At 58.4% G+C, this 16,535-nt stretch overlaps 1 protein-coding gene across 18 annotated transcripts in view; it reads left to right on the top strand.

The window, feature by feature from the left end:
* Sema4d (semaphorin 4D) overlaps window positions 1-16,535 on the top strand; it is a 114,089-nt gene that overhangs the window by 41,003 nt on the left and 56,551 nt on the right. For 2 of the 18 annotated variants that reach the window (XM_027955409.2, XM_027955403.3), the window contains exon 1: window positions 2,026-2,155. The exons of 14 other annotated variants lie outside the window; for them this stretch is intronic. The gene's annotated coding sequence lies outside the window, so the exon portion shown is untranslated. Of the gene's footprint in view, window positions 1-2,025; window positions 2,156-14,853; window positions 14,944-15,232; window positions 15,349-16,535 lie in introns of those variants that run through there. 2 more of the 18 variants (XM_071602566.1, XM_071602570.1) reach the window with 2 other exon arrangements.

Genomic DNA, 16,535 nt, shown 5'->3' with positions numbered 1-16,535 from the left:
TCCTGGGCCCTGCAGAGGCCACGCGGGCAGCTGTAGGGATGCCCCCTACCGTGGAGCATGGCCCTTGAGGGCATCACCTGTGACTCCAGTCCCCAGAGGGGCAGTGACTTGTCATAGTCTGTGTGCTGAGGGCTTGTGCTTGGCCGGTCCAGGCAGTGGTGCAGATTTGCGGTTGATGCTGCCCGTGCCTGCCCGGGGCCTGAGTGACAGTGGGCATCGGCCTGGGGTCTTGCATTTTCTCTCCAGAAAGGGGAAGAAGGGAGGGAGGAGGCCATGACCCTGTGGGGCACCCTCTAGTGCTGACCTTCCCCAGGGCTGGAAGCCATGGTGGCTTGTCCCCCTCTCTTCCTGTGCATGCACCAGGACCGCTCATGGAGGTTGGGACTCACTGTGGCAGCTGGTGGGGCCTGCGGAAGTGACAGCGCCTGTCTTTCCCGAGCCCTCCTTGACCAGCGGGCGAGGCGGGACCCTGGTGAGGTGCGCGGTTTACCGGTTTCACCTCACCCCACCCTTCCTGCCCTTCCTGCCGCTGAGCGTCTCTCTCCTGAGAGATTTTGCCACCCTCTGACTTTCTCGTCATTCTTCACCTGCTCCCGTGACTTAAGCACGCCACCTTTGCAGAGCCGTGTGCCTCTAACAGAGAACTCTTGGAGGCCTGCTCACCAGCTTGGAGAGACCAGGCAGGGGGGCCCCTCGTGCTGAGCCCACCCCCATTGTCTGGCGGCTGACCAGGGGAGCATCGTGACCCAGGCCTGGCCAGTGGGGAAAGGAAGGAGACAGCCATCGCGCCCTGGGTGCCCTGGCAGGAGGAGGCCGGTAACACGCTGAGCTTGCAGCCGGGCTGGGTGTCGTCCACTCACCCAAGCGCCGCGTAGGATGCGGGTGTGAAGAACAGGCCTCCCCGCCTGCTGGGAGGACCAGTGTTTAGACAGAGTTGTGGGAGGACGGCTGCGAGCGGCTGTCAGAGTTATCCCAGGTGTTTCCTGCACGTGATGGTCCCTCAGCCTCCAGCACCCTGTCCACAGGCCTGGCCTCCCCTCCTGCCTCCCCCTGAGGCCAGGGCCCAGGGAGCCAAGCTGGAAGTGAGCAGTCGCCTGGGTGTTGGGGCTGAAGGGAGGAGACCGAGCTGAGCCCCCACGTGGGGCAGATGGAGGCCGAGAGCTCGGGACCCCAGAATCCCAAGGAGCTGCAAGGTGGTGGCATGCGTCCCCTTCGCCTCCTGCTCCTTCTCATGGTCTGGGGCATCCTGATGTACCGTCTGGACATGACCTGCCAGGCAGCCTGGGCCCCGTGGCCTGGTCCTTCTGGATGTCCACCACACAGCCCTGAAGAGAGTGACCGAGGGGCCATGTGCCCATGCAGAATTATTCCCCAGGGTGCTCTCCGGCCACCTGAGGGGCACGGATGCTCAAGATGGAAACGGAAATCTGGTGGGCCTGGTTGTGGGTCAATTTGGCCAATGCTGGGGCAGTGAATTCATCACTAATAATTTTTTCTTTTTGTAAAGAAAACGTAGACTGCCTGTCAATTGGCTTTTAAAAATAGACACTTGTGTTCTGGGGGTGCAGCTCAGTGGTAGAACGCTTGGAGGCTCAGGGCCCAGGGTTCAGTCCTCATCACTGCAAAAAAAAAAAAAAAAAGACTTTTGCTGTTTACCGTGAATCAAATTGACCTGGGGTGTAGGTTAGCCGGGATCTCTAGATCCAGGCTTAGACAACGGAATCCAGTTTTGCACCGTCTTATTTATGTGGACGTGTGGACTGATGTTTGAAACCAGCAGCTTCCTTTGGCTGATTAAAGACCTTCATATTTGTTTCATGTGGCGTCTCTGAATCACCCACGCCTTGTCCTAGGTAATGGTGTTTCTCTTAATATTACAGATGCTTTAAGAAAACTGCCATCCGGGCTCATTGTCCTCCTGGGTAATTTACAGGGTCGAGTGGTCTCTAATCTCAGCCTCTAGATTCACATTACAGAGGATTCAGGGAAATCTTGTTCTTTACGCCAGATGACATGTCTGTCAACGTGCCTTGACGTTGTGTGGCGTATTGTGGAGTTTTCAGAAGCTCTTAAAGGACATGAATTATCTTCAATTCTGGTCAAGAATACCTGGGGGTATGCCTCGAGATCGCTCTGAAGCTAGAAACTGTCTTTGGTGAGTGACGGAAGAAGACGCTCTGGGATTGCCTGTTGGACGGGTGCAGCTCTCTGCTGGTGGTGCAGTGGGTTAATATTTTATCCGGTTTTCTGATCCCCATGCTGTTTGTTATTAGCTGGAGTCCCCAGCCCTGGCTCCTGCAGTGAATGCCATCAAGCTCGATGAGCACAGAGTCCTGCAGGCCTTCCCTGCCCGGGTCTTGTCCCCACACTTGAAACTTGGATGCATTTCACCAAAGGCTCCCGAGAGGGAAGGAAGGGTCCCCATCACGTCTCTAGATCGTCACACATGGGCCCTTCTCTGCAGAGCTGAGCACGTTCTCCTCCTCTTCTCCATTGTTGCTGCATCTGACGCAGCTTGGCCCTACCCACTCTGGCCCCGGTGCTTTTCAAAGGCCTCCAGTGGAAGGACAAGTTGCTGTGCTGGGCAGCCACCTGGGTGCGGGTTGGGTGCCCCCCTCCTTGGGCTGGGCAGGAAACGTGGTTGCTCGGTTTACAGGCAGCTTACCTGCACCCCTTGCTGGCTGGCGGCACACGTGGGTCAGCACTTGCACTGAACACTGGTGGTGTCCCTGGCCTGTGCCCTCCCCTTGAGGGCCCTGCCTGGCCCCCAGCGGCAGAGCGAGCTCCCAGTGCTGCACTGGAGGGAGTGGGGTTGGGTGGGGCAGAGGCCCTCGGCTGGACCAGCAGCCTGCTGGGTTGGAGACCCGGGGAGCCTTGCCCCTGCCCTGATGTCACGTGTATGATTGTCCCATGTCTGAGGGGGGTGTGGACACCCAGGGTGGCTGGGCAACATGCCCCATGTTGTGGTTCTTGCAGATGGGGGACCCAACAGTCCAGGGCAGCTGTGTCCTGTTTCGGTGGTCACTCTGCCCAGCTGGAGCAGCCTCCATGCCGCCTGTGGGACCAGCATTCTGAGCTCATTACCTCTGAATTTGACCTTAGCCCTGCTTGACCAAGGTGCCTGGGTCATCACTGTCCAGGACTGGACCCTGGCGCTCAGAGGGGCTAAGGGACTGGCCCAGGGCCCCACAGGACCACGTCTGCACCTCTAGGATGTCCCCTCCAGCCCTGAGTGCTCTGTGATGCCCCAGCCAGGCCTGGGTGGTCCTCGGGATGGGGTTCTGGGCGTGACCTCTGCCCGCCTGGTGGTCACTGACAGGCACAGCCTGGGTGCTGGGCGGAACAGCCCCTTTTCCTTAGGCCTGAGCCCTTCTCCTCCTTCCCCGGCCCTGGGGCCAGGCCCTGTCCACACGCCCTGATTCAGCCCCCACGGGAAAACAATCGGGCCCACATCCGCAAACAGCCCTGCCATTTACAGGGCAGAGAATGGAGACGGGCTTGTTCCACGACCTGCAGAGAAGACTCACCACAGCGCCTTGTCCCGGCTGCTGAAGGGCGCCTTGTTGTGGTCTGAGTGACCCCGGCTGTCCACAGCACGTCCCCTCACCCCACCCCAGACTGTACCCCAAACAACAACAGAGCCCTTGAAACCCTGAGGTAAGGACAGACGTCCCAGGCAGGCAGAGACCCCGCGTGAGGATAGAGCAGCCAGACCAGCCAGTGTCCTGAGTGCCCGTCCTCCTGTGGCCCAGGGACACAGCGGCTAGTGCTGGGTCAGGGAGCCACCCGGGGAGAGGTAAGGCCAGCCATGGGGACTGGGGACTTGGCTCCTTCCTGTCTGTGCAGGTGGCCTGTCTGCTTCTCCCTGAGCACCAGGTGGTCAGAGCCCAGGTGACCAGCTGACCTGGAGGATGAGTGGATGTTCGGGGCTTTGCCTGGGGTGGTGCTGGGAAGGCAGTAGGGGAGCTGGACACCCGCTGAGCAGTCCCTCCTCACACAGCTGGTCTGGGAGCACCCAGAGGCTGCGACAGGTGCGATTCCAGGGCCTCACCTGGTTCTATTCCCTGGGACGTCCAGCGTCCCCCAGGACATAGGACATCTGTATGGACACAGCGTGGCTGGCTGCTGCTGTCCCCCTCCGTGTGGTGTGTGTTTATTCCTTGTTCTTTCAGTTTGGCAGGACCCTGCCGGGGAGGGGTGGTGGCCCTGGGCACCTGGCCTGCCCCCCCCTTGGGTGTGACCCTGGTAAGGCTAGTCCAGACCTGGCTGTCAAGGGATTGGCGGGCGGGCGGGCGGGCGTGACAGAACCTGCAGGACCTGAGTGTGGCTGGACCTGAGTGTGGCTCCTCCTGAGGATTTCCTGTGACACACAGGCCCAGGGTGGCCCCATGGCTGACACACGGGCTGGGAACGGAGCTGCGCGCTGGGCACCATGTCCTCTGTGGCCCATGTGTGTGAAAGTCCCAGATCTAGGGGTGGTGCTGTCCTGGAGGGTGGGGGACAGGGACGGGGACAAAACTGCAGGTCTGCCTAGGAACCTCTGGGGCAGAAACCTTGGAGCCTGGAGGCCGCAGCTGGGAACTGCTGAGGGGACTGTCCCCAGGCTAGAATTTACATAGGAATGGGGGCTGTGAATGGGGGGTGCTGTAATCCTTCCAAAATTGGGGTAGAATTTGCATCTGAATGACCCATCGAGTCCCGATTCCTGAGGAATGCGAGTTTCCTTGAGATTTCCCAGTGCTCCTGGGGGTCATTTGCATGTGTTCTCAGCCAGCCTTGTTCCTTGAAGTCCCCGGACCTGGACATGCTGTGGAGGGGTACGGCCATTGCCTGCCCACTGCCTGGCTGTTCCCACCTCTTCTCCCCGGCCGCCAGGTCTCAGGATGGTCGCAGAGAGGCAGGTCTGGTGCAGACTTCCTGGTATTGAAAAACATTCTGTGAGGGCCCTAGAACTTTGATTCAGGGGTTCCTGGTAACACTATGCCAGGGGTCTGCAGGAGGCTAACAGACCCCTCCCCGTTAGACACCCGCATCCTGGAGCCTGCGAATATGTTCTGTGACCTGATGAAGGGACTTTGTGGGTACACTTAGGGACCTTGAGGTGGGGAGGCTATCCTGAATAATCCAGGTGGGCTCTAAATGTCATCCAACGTGTCCTGAGGAGACAGAGGCAGGAGGGCAGAGGGAAAGATGCTACACTGCTAGTAGAGGAGAGAAGAAAACTGTTCTCTACCCTCTTAGGCTCTGTTCCTGGGGGTCTGTGAATTAACATAACAAAAAACAGATTCGGCAGTCAGATGTTAATATTTTTATGCGTATCTGCTTCACAGAAAAGATGTGAAAATCCAAAGTAGTAGTTTGACTCAGGTTTATATGCCCTTTTATCAAAGAGTAATTAATTGCAGAGAAGTAACCAGACAAAGGAAAGAGCGTTTGGGCTCCCAGGAATGGTGGATTGTGTGAAGGGTGGCTAGGAAATTTATGGTAGGTGAAGATGGTTGAGAAAGATGCTGTCTCCAGTCTTCCTGGTGGGGGATGAGAGGCATCTTTATACAAGGAAATCATGCCCGGTTTTTAGGCAGAAAGGAGGAAGGCAGAGAGTTCTCCCTGAGCCTGCTGTCTGCCTTCAGCTGAAAATAATCCTTGTGCCAAAGTGGCACATCCTGGCCTGGCGTATTTAAATCCCAGTCCTGGCTTTGAAGGTGGAGGCGGGGCCCGGGGCCAGGTGATGCCTATGGCCTCTAGAAGGTGGGAGGACAAGGAGATGACTCTCCCCTGGAGACCAGAGGGAACCCAGACGACTGGTCCATTTTAGCCCAGCCCTCGGCCAGATGTCTGGCCTCCAAAACTGAGAGAGAATAGATTTGTGTAGTTTCAAGCCACTGAGTTCATGGTGTCTGTGTATCTGTGTCGTCTGTGTGTCCTTCTGTTTATTTAGTTACATTTTTGCTTATCTTTCTGTGTGTTTTTATCTACTCTTTGTCTATTTGTGTATTTATTTACATCCATGTTCCCATTTATATATGTATGTATGTCTCTCTCCGTCTGTCCGTCTGTCTGGCAGTGGTGGAGATTGAACCCAGGGCCTTGCACCTGCTAGGCAAGACCTCTGCCCCTTATGTACATTTCCCAGCTTTTAAAATCATATTTAATTTTGAGGAAGGTGCAGTTCTCCTGCCTCAGCCTCCTGTGAGCTGGGGTTGCAGACGAGCACCCTGCCCCTTTCGCGGTCAGTTCAGCTCCATGAGACGGCCCTGCCTGCCTGCAGAGGATCACCCCAGCGCTCGGCAGGGAGGCAGCGGAGCGTCAGATGTGCGGAGTCGCCTTGCCTAGATCAGGGTCCTTGAAACTGCAATGCTTGTACGGGTCACGGAGGACCTGACCCGGAGTGCGTCCACATGGTGTGGACACCCGCTGGTCCAGGGAGAGCATTGCAGGGCACCCTTTGGACCACGGGGTGTGCAGGGAACAGGTGGGGGCAGATTGGAGGACTGGAGGTCTCAGCCAGCACAGGAGAGGTGGGATTTAGGGACAGGAGGGAGGCTGTAAGGTTTGCCTCTTGGGGGGGCTCCTGGGAAGGGAGCAGGAAGTATGGTGGGGGCTTTCTTGGCCTCACATCCACTGAGAGGGAGACCCCTCCACGGGCAGCAGGCGTGGCCAACAATGGTTAGTCCAGAAGCTAATCTCAGTGGCCCGCACCTGCCGTCTCAGCCACAGGAGGCTGAGCCCAGGGGTTCAGGGCCAGCCTGGGGGATGGAGCAAGACTCTCTATCCTTAAAAAAAGATCCTGCTGGCCAGACAGCGGGGGAGAGCACAGACGGGTTTTGCTCCCCGTCCGGCAGAGCCCTCTGGCCCAGGGATGGCCTGGGGTGTGCACTGTGCTCCAGCCATCCATTCCTTGGGGACCAGGCACGCGGCCACAGGCCCTGGGCCTGCACAATGCAGAGGTCAGTGCAAACAGGGCTGAAAAAGAACCCCCCCACCCCCGGTGTTCCTGTTGGGCACACCAGGAAGCGCAACGAGTGCGGCTACAGCCGGCCGCTGGCCAGTGCTCTTGAGGGTGGTGCTCCAGCCGCCGTGTGCAGCGCCGTCGGGACGGGCAGGAACGGGACGTCCCAGGACCTCTTTGCCACGCGCTGTAGGAGACAGGACTGAGCGTTGCCATCTTGATCACCTGGCCTGCTGACACTCGAGTCCTCGGGACTCGTGCCCAGGCCCTCGGGGGCTGCTGCCCTGCTCCACCTGGGCCCCTGCCGGCTCCCTGCAGCAGCTCAGCCAGTCCCCACCCTGTGCCCAGCACACAGGAAGCTCCTGCCCCCCCATCCCGGGGGGCGTTGTGTGTCCTCTCCTGCTACAGACGCGGTCCTTCCTCGAGGTTCAGCCCATCTCCACCCCACCCCCGACAGCCTAGCTGCGCTTTGTGTTCTCAAGTCCTTTTTCCCTCGTGGGTTGGCTCGTGTGACATGTTTCCTAGGGACTCCCTGGTGTGTGGCTAGGGTCAGCAGGGTCAGCGTCGTGAACCTGGTTTCCATGGACAGAGTCCTGTCTGTGGTGGGGGTCGGCTCTGCGCCCTCAGGGAGCAGGGAGGGATCCTCCTGCACTTCACCCTGAGCACAGTGGCCGCCTCTTCAGGGTCACCTTAGCTGGTCCCTGTGTGCACCCTCTGGGTCACCACCCAGGGTCACATGCCCCTCCCCCACCTGCAGGCTGTGGGACAGATGTGTGGAGCAGCCACTCCGGGCTCCCCAAGTGCTCGTCATCCTTACTTCAGAACACCCCACCCCCACGTACACAGTACTGTGTACTCTGCACACACGTGCACGCACACACCCATCCAACATACACAGTACCATGCACCCTGCACACACGTGCACATACACACACAGTACCATGCACCCTGCACACATGTGCACCCCCCCACATACACAGTACCATGCATCCTGCACACATGTGCACCCCCCCACACACACATACATAGTACCATGTGCCCTGCACACCCCCCCACATATACACACACAGAGTACCATGTGCCCTGCACGCACACACACACCCATACATATACACATACACAGTTCCATGCACCCCACACCCCCCATACATGCACCCTGCACACACACCCCGTACAGATGCTACACCCACGTTTCACACAAATACCACACCTGTGTGCATGCATACAACACGTGAACACACACCACCGTATGCCACGCACACTGTACCTGTCAGGCACCTGCACCTCACCACATCTGCACACACCTCCCACACGTGCACACATGGGCACAGCATTGTGTTCTGCCCCCTCACATCTCTTCTGGCCATCAGCCTGGACTTGGTGGTCAGCAGATCTTGGTGTAGATAGTCCTAGGCCAGGACCAGCCCCTTCTGCTGATGTCCCTCCTCCTGGAGCTGGTCTGCAGCCCACCCCACGGGTGGTAGGTGGTTGTCTGTTTTTTAACTGCAGTGTCATGTGGACGCTTGCCTCGTTTTCCCGTGGTCTCGTCCTCCTGCAACACAGTGCCTTCCTCCTGCTCCAGATCTGCCAGTCCCCAGTGGCTGTGCCCTGCTGCCCTGGTGACCAGGGCTCTCGAGGTCGGCCACCCGGAAGGAAGACCAGGGATTCTGGTTGCTGTGACAGGGCAGAGTGCGGGCTCCCTGCAGACGCGCCTCACCCCGGGTGTCGGGACCCTCCCGTGGCTGTCCCCGTGGGCTTGAACTTGTACCATCAGTTATTGGTCTCTTGTCCTCAGGTCTTGGCTCCCAAGTCCCCCAGAGGGGTCCAGGCGTGTTTACCCACCCGCCAGAGCACAGCGGACATTGCTGTTTTTGCAAAGCTCTTGTGCAGCTGGACACCTGCTGACTGTGTGAGGTCCACTAGTGTCTTTGCCTCTAGGCCATCCCCAGTGTCTTGGAGAGCACACAGAGGAGTGTCTTTTGCCCACTGAACCCCAGTGCATGGCGTGGGCTGGTGCTCGGTGGGCTTCTCAGTAGGTGCCAGGTTGGAGGGATGGACAAACCCGGGTGTGGCAGAAGCCCCTGTGCCTGGCCGCTGGTCAGATGGCTCTCACCATCTTGGGCTCCAATTGCTTACTTTCTCCGGGACTCTACTCACAGCTACTTTACAACTTAGTTATCCAGAAGCAGCCTCAGCCGAGACTGGAGAGGATCTCTTTTCTCCTTTTAGAGACGGGGAGCTCACTGTGTTGCCCAGACTGGCCTTGAGCTCCTGGGCTCAGATGATCCTCCGGTCCGAGACTCCAGAGTAGCTGGGGTTCCTGGAGCGCACCGTTACACCTGGCAGTCTCCTTGACAGCTGGGGCCAGCACATTCTGGTTGCTGAATAATTTAAAGAGTTAAATCAATGACGTGATCACCAAGTGAGTGCAGGTGTCCGTGGTGGGCAGTAGCTTCTGTCCCTTGCAGAGGACCTTACTCCAGGCTGACCGCAGATTCTGCCTGGGGACAGGGATGCAGATCAGCAGCATGCCGGCAGGGCTGCCTCACCTGGCCCTGGCTTCCACAGGCCACCCCCTGCGCCTTGACCGCTGGCCCGTCCCTCTGTGGTTTTCCTTGCTCTTGGTGTAGAACGTGGATTTAGATCTTTCAGAGGCCACAGTGAGCATGCGCATGGGTTCCTAAGCGGACTCTTTGCAGGTGCTTGGTATACAGTGCCTGTGGTCACTTGCCGTCCAGGCAAGCACGTGCTGCCCCCAGGGTAGGACACAACAGTCAGAGGCCGAGAGTAGAGCCATTGGGCGGTGTGACTTGGATTTCCTTGGGCCCCGAGGACAGAGGCGACCTCTTCCTTTCTCTCATTAGTTTCTTCCAGAGAAAGTCGTTCTAGAGACAGCATCCACCTTGGGACAGTCGGTGGCTGTCCTTGGAAGGTCAGGATGATCTGGTTGAGCTTAATTATTGACCCAAGGTGTTCCATCACAGTTGATTTTAATGGAGTATTGCTAATGTTAGTAGTCAGTGGTGATGCTATCACCTGGGCACTGTTGGAGGCCAGCGTCACCTTATAGACCCCAAATGAGCCACCCCTGGTTGCACAGCTGGGTGGGTGGGCCCCGTACTCGAACTGGGTACCACGGTCTGCGACTGTCTTGGGGGAGGAATGGACAGGGCAGAGCTGGGCAGAGCAGAGCCCCACAGTTATAAAGGAGGGCCGAGGCCCGCCCTTGAGAGAGCTCAGCTGTCGGAGGTGAACCAGAGCTCACGGTCGGGTGTCAAGGGTGCAGTGTGTGGCGGAAGGAGGTGCAGATGTGTCTCCCAGGATGGCGGGAAAAATGTGCTGTGGGGGGATTCGGGGCCTTCTCTGTGGGGCATCTCTGCTTCAGGTGGTTCCTCTGAGTGTGCTGGCGTCCCAGCTCTGAGACCCAGGTGTCCCTTGCAAAGGCAGGGGAGGGTTCCGGGGACTGCTCCTGGCCCGGCCCCTCCCAGCCCCTCAGGTTCTGGGTTTATCACCTGAGCCTGCTCTTCAGCACTTCTCTTTGCATTTAAGGACACACTGTGCTCATCTGAACTTGCCAAGGGACCCCGGCTGGCCTGGCCTGTGTCACGGGCCCCGATGGACGTGCATTTGCATGAGGTGCTTGAAGGCACCTTGGCTGTGAGCATCCTGGAGCTGGCTTCCTTGGGAACTGGTGGGATTGTGGGGATCCTTGGCCATGGAAGTGAGTGTGGCAGACCCCGGGAGGCTCCCCCCTGGCCATGGCCCGTCTCCCCCTCCTGGTGAGCCACAGGTTGCCTTTTCTCCACTTGGGAAGATGTGGCCTGTTGGCGCCTGGTGCTGGGAGCACCACCCGCAGAGTGGCAGTCACAGCATATGTCTCCCACTCAGCATCTGGCAGGCCTGGGTGGCAGGGCTGTGTGCGCGTGCGTGGGGCGGGCGTGGAGAAGGATGCGCGGAGCCCCTGGAGGAGAGGCGCTTCGGCAGGGCGGGCAGGCGGGTGCTGGGTGTTTCCGGCTGCTAGTTGGGAAAGTGCTACTAGAAACTTCCTTTGGTTCTGAAGTTGAGTGAGGTCCTTCCAGACCTGTGAGTGGTCTCCCTTCCTGAAGCTGAAATCGTTCCAGAAACTTCTGTCACTGGCACATGCTTCTGGTGTGTTTTGTCATCCTCTTCCGCTCAGCGTGCGCCCCTCAGCCAGTCTTGTGACCTCTGCCACCTGCAAAGCCACAGGTCAGGGCAGAGTGACCGCTGGAAACTTGAGTACCGTGCACCTCAGGTTGTGAACGGGTTTGTTTCCTCTTATGGGCTTTTTCTGTAGAGCTAGGGAAAACCTCAGAAACTGCCCAGTGCACCTCCCTTTTCTTCTTTTCTCTTTCTTTCTTTCTTTTTTTGTTTTGGCCAGTGCTGGGGATTGACCCCAGGGCTGCTTGTGTGTGGCACGTTCCTGGAGGACCCGAGGAGCAGCGGGCAGTGACTTGGAGAGGTGTGCCTCCTGGATTTCTGGGTGGGTAGGGAATGCCATCCAAGGCCGGGCACATAGTCCCCGGCCCTGAGATTTGGCTTGCACCGTGGTTGACAGCTGGGGCCCGGAAACCCGTTCTTTAGGAGGTGAACTGGAGATTTTGAGGAAAAGACTGACTTCAAGGAGCACAGCTCAGCCCAAGTGTGTCCATGACTTGACTCGGCTCCTGGGACCCCCTGTGACCAGAAGAGCGCCAGCTTCTGCTTCGCTGGCCTGCCCTGGCGTTGCGGGCGGGCCTGGGTCAGCGGCTTGGTCACCTTGGTTTTCTAACCTGCTTGACGGGGCTGACAGACGGTAATGGCTCCCGGCCCCCAGGGGTGTGGGAGGCTCCTCCCGTAGGAGCTTGGCATCAACCCTGGGCCCTGAGGGTGCTCAGCAGCACCCGCTGCCCCCCCTGCTCTGGACCCTGTGCGTGGCCTGTCACCTGAATGCCCTCCTTCCCAGCCTGACAGGGCTCTGGCTCTACAGGAAGTCTGCTCCCTCGGATGCTGTCCCCCGAGACTGAGGCTTCCTGCCACAGGCTCCTGCAAGGTGGCTGGGGGTGGGGAGGGTCCTGTGGGGCGTCAGGAGTGGGCCAGTCATTGTCCTGAGGCAGGGACCGGGGGCAGGCCATCTGTCCAGCTGTAGGTACAGCCTCGCCTGTCTTGGTGTAAGAATGTTCTAGAACCTCTTTGGATTTTTCCAAGTTGCGTGTTCCTGTGAATTCCAAGGCTGATGTTTCTGGCTTGAGGAGACGGCTCTGCCTTATCCACGTGTGATTCCTAACCTGTCCCCTAGCTGTGGGTCCAACCCCCTTCCCGGACCCAGTTGGTCCTGCCAGAGCTGTTGAGCTCAGATGACTCTGTTGGAATCTGGTGACAGTGACTCACCAGCTCCCCCTTGAGTGACCCGCCATCCTTACCCATTCTGAGTCATCTGGAAGGTGACACGGCTCAGGGAAAGGAGACCCTTCACTCCCTGTGGAATTGCTGTCTCACGGAAGGACAGTCACTGTTGGCCCGGACAGAAGACACCCGCCAGTTGCCATCAACCGGGGTGGGGGTGGGGAGTCTCCATTTGAAGGGTGCCGAGCAGACTCGTGGAACTGGGATCCACCTGATTCATAATTTGTGATCCGCCTGATTACAGCGGTGGGTGATTCCCCTCGGGGGCTCCATTTCCCCCAGAGGGTCAGCCAGCTCACTCCTTGGTCCTTCTGCCGTCTTGGGAGAGCTGGCTCCCCAGGATCGCACACCCCTGCACTCTGTGGGCTCAGGCGGACTAGCGGGGCCCCTCCAGGTCACGGTTTAGCTTGTCCCCTGCCTCTTGTGACTCCCTGGGGAGTGAGTGAGTGAGTCAAGGAGAAACATCAGCTCCCATGAACTGCGAGAAGTCAGGGCGACGGGGAACAGGCTAAGAGGATTGGTTATAATTCACAGGATTACAGTGAATCAGCCTCTAATCCAATATTCAGCTTACAACATTTCGCTCGAGGGTCACGCGGGTCTTTGGAAACTAGAAACTAATTGAAATTCTGGCCGTAAATATGCCAGCAGCTGCACAGTGATTTTCTTAGGGCCGGGAGGGAAACTGGTACTTCTCTGCTGGGGAAAGGCTGGGTCTCCCCAGGGCCACAGCTGTGGGCTAGCAGTGTTTGCTGCCTCCTGTCACAGTGCTGGGGGTGGCTGAGCTTGGGTGTAGTGGGTCCACCAGCCACAGTGACCGTGCAGTGGGCTGCTGATGGGGTGTGGGCTGGTTTGGTTCCAGTGTGGTTAAGAACTTGCATGTGCAGGGGCATATGCCTGGGGTCCTGGCTACTCAGGAAGCTGAGTGGGAGGATCACCGGAGCCCAGGAGTTCAAGGCCAGCCTGGCCATCATAGCAAGACCTCGTTAAAACAAAAACAAACAAAAACCCAGAGTCTCAAAATGACAAGCAATATTGCAGTGCTCACCTGATACCAAAGCCTGAGGTACACACAGTTCCTGTGGTCTTTGGAGAGCGGTGACGTTGAGTTAAAAGTCGGCACTAAAAGTCGGATGGACCTGGCATCCCCGAAAGCGTTGTTGGCTGCAGCAGGTGTGTTTAATGGGTGTGCCGTGTCCTAGGGAGGGGACTGTGAGGGGGGCCTCGCGCTGGCTCTGGCCCCTGCCCACCCAGTCTTGGCTGTAACCTGTGGTCACCACGCTGGCTTACTGTGTCATTTTGCTGTACTTTTAAGCAATTGCTAAAGATTTGAAAGCAGGGAGACTGGCATTTTGTGGCTTTGAGACTTAAAAAAGAAGTCCCTGCTTGACCTGGGCCTGTCCACTTTTACTGGGCCCGCACCATGATGTGAGGGGAGGCTTCCTGTCACCCTGCAGCTGGGCTGGGTGTGGAGCTGCAGGGCAGGACCCAGCCTAGAGGAGAGTTGGGCCCCTGGTGAAATGGCATGATCCTACTCCCCCTGTGCAGACAGGAGGGCTCCAGGGGCCCCTTGGGGTTCCATCCCGTGGCCCACAGTCCTAGGCCAGGCCACGGTTCTGGAAGATTCTGTCATTTTTTGCATGGGGATGCTGGGGATTGAACCCAGAGGTGTTTGACCACTGAGCCACATCCCCAGGCCTTTTTATTTTTGTATTTTGAGACAGGGTCTCGCAGATTGCCTAGGGCCCTGCTAAGTTGCTGAGGCTGACCTTGAACTTGCAGTCCTCCTGCCTCCTGCCTCAGTCTCCCGAGTCCCTGAAATCACAGGTGTGTGCCACCACACCCAGCAGATTCTGGGGTGTTAGTACTACCAGCAAGTGGGGGAGAAGGGGAGGTGTTTCTGAAGTGCCTCGTCTGCCCAGGGGTCCTTGGAGGAGGGGGTGGGAGCTGCTGACAGGGGTCCGGGTTGCAGGGGTCAGCTCAAAACACAGCAGAAGAGAAAACCTCCTGCAGTCCTCGTGCCCAGAGCCCACTCCTGCGCCTTTTCTGGCCGGGGAGCCCTGAAGTCCCCAGGCTGAGCGCGCCCTGGGTCTCAGCTCTCACTGCAGCCCTGGACCGAGGCTGGACTTTTATGAGCCTGTTTTTCCTCGTCCCAGGAGTGCCATAAAACCTGTCCCACGGGGACGGCTCTGAGAGCATTCAGCGGGTGTGCTGGGCGGCGGTGCCACGGGGCTGGACGTGTTGCTGCCGCTCCTGGGGGTGGCCAGCGGGGCCACACAGTGGAGCTGGTGTGCCTCGGTCCCCAAGGTTGGGGCAGCAGGTTTGTGGCCTTTTGCTTGGGCCCCGGCAGGGGTTGGGGTGTGTGGAATTATGGCATATTAAGGTCCGTTCCGTGCACACTCCAGGAGTCAGGAACAGCTCATTCATCTGTGCCACGTGGCGCTGAGGTGGCTGGCAGCCTGACATGCAGAATCCAGCAGGGCGCCTCGTGAAAGGTCACTGTCACTTGGTCACCTTCCCTGAAGGCGGATGTTAATACCCTTCTGCTCACTGAGAGCCGGCCAAGGGAGGCTCTGTTTCCTAGAGGATAGGTCAGTGCTGGCCCTGATCTCCGGGCTGAGCCCCTGGTGTGGTGGCCGGAGGGGGATGTTACGTTGGAAGGGGGGCAGTGGTCTTTGGGGTGCAGGTTGATTCTCTGCGTTGGCTGCTCCTGGTCATGTGGGCCCTGGCGGGTCAGGACACTGCTTAGTCATTATTTGGGGGCTGGGTCTTAGTGGTGGTGTGTTGTCACGCTGCACAAGAAGGATGAAAAGCTTTGCCTGGGAAATTGTGGGGCACCCTTGGGGACATCGGGTTGGAGGCTGGGCCCTTCTCCTGCAGGCTCTGGAGACAAGGGGTGGAGCCAGGTGTTAGTGAGATGCAAGCATCCCGTAAGCAAGAGTGACCTGTCCGGGGAGACTGAGGAGCTGCTCTTGGGACTTGGTGCTCACTCCCTGGTGAGTAGCAGGAGCCAGACGGCGGCCATGCGTGGAAGGCCTGGTGGGGTGTGCTGTTGGGTGGGACGTGGCTGTGAGGGAAGGGAGAGTGGGGTCAGGACAGACGGGGGCATCCTGGAAGGAAGGCCAAGGCTGCTCAGGACCTGATGGGGAAGGAGACGGAGGAGGGAGGACATGGGGTCTCCATCAGAGAGGCAGGTGGCTTGGGAAGGTCCGTCACAACGGACGCGGGGCCTTATGAACCCCAGAACCTCAGGCCTGTGTGGTCTGGAGGTGCCGACTGTCCACTGTGACTGGCCCTCTGGGTGTCAGGTGCAGGAGAGGGGAGGTGGCAGAGGACCCCAAGGCCTGGGGCTGCTGGGGTGTCCACCTGAGAGCGCTCAGGGAGGAGAGAGCAGAGGTCACTGTTGGTCGGTGGGGTTGGCGGGAGGTTCTGGAAGGAAGGGCCTGGGTGAGTTTAGAGTCCAAGGAACGTGCCTGATTCAAGCTGCGCTGAGCTGAGGGTAGTGATCAAGGCTAATGTCATGGTCATGAGTTTTAAAAAGGGAACTTGGGATGTAGGCACAAATCACAGAGTGAAGGCCAGGGAGGAGGTCAGTGTTGGCCGCAGAAGACCGTCGTCTTACCCAGGCTTGTTTCTCTTGGGGTGTGGTCATCTAGCTTCTGCCCAGACCTCTCTCCAAGTGGGAGCCTCCCCTGTGTCGTGGGGGACAGTGCTGTTGTGGGTTGCTGTTTTTGGCATTTAATGTCCACTTCTGAAGTGACGATTCCTCATTGGCGCGGTGCCATCCCTGGGGGAGTAGCTGGGAAAGGTGGAGGCGCTGGGCAGTGGCTGGAGGATGGAAGTTTCTGATGTAGTAGCTGGGGGTGGGGGAGTTCAGAGGGAGCAGCTGAGGGGAGGGGAGGTGCTGAGGGAGAAGCCAGAGTGGGGGAGGTGCTGGGGAAGGGGGGGTGCTGTGGAAGCCACTGTGGGGGTGGGCAGTGGCCTGCTGGAGGTGGCCCAGCAGGATGTGGCTGCAGGTGGTCTGAGCTGGCCTTGGAAACCACTCTGCAGTCCTGCAGGACTCTGCCCTCCCCCTTCTGGGGAGAACAAATAAGCACTTAATTAAGGTGCCTAATTGCCTTGAAAGAAGTATAAAAAATATTTACGCCAGGCGCCTTGTGGTTTATAGCTCCATTTTCAAAAA

The sequence above is a fragment of the Marmota flaviventris genome, chromosome 16 (assembly GCF_047511675.1).
Source record: "Marmota flaviventris isolate mMarFla1 chromosome 16, mMarFla1.hap1, whole genome shotgun sequence".
NCBI lineage: Eukaryota > Metazoa > Chordata > Mammalia > Rodentia > Sciuridae > Marmota > Marmota flaviventris.
This window is presented reverse-complemented; position numbering and strand designations above follow the sequence as displayed.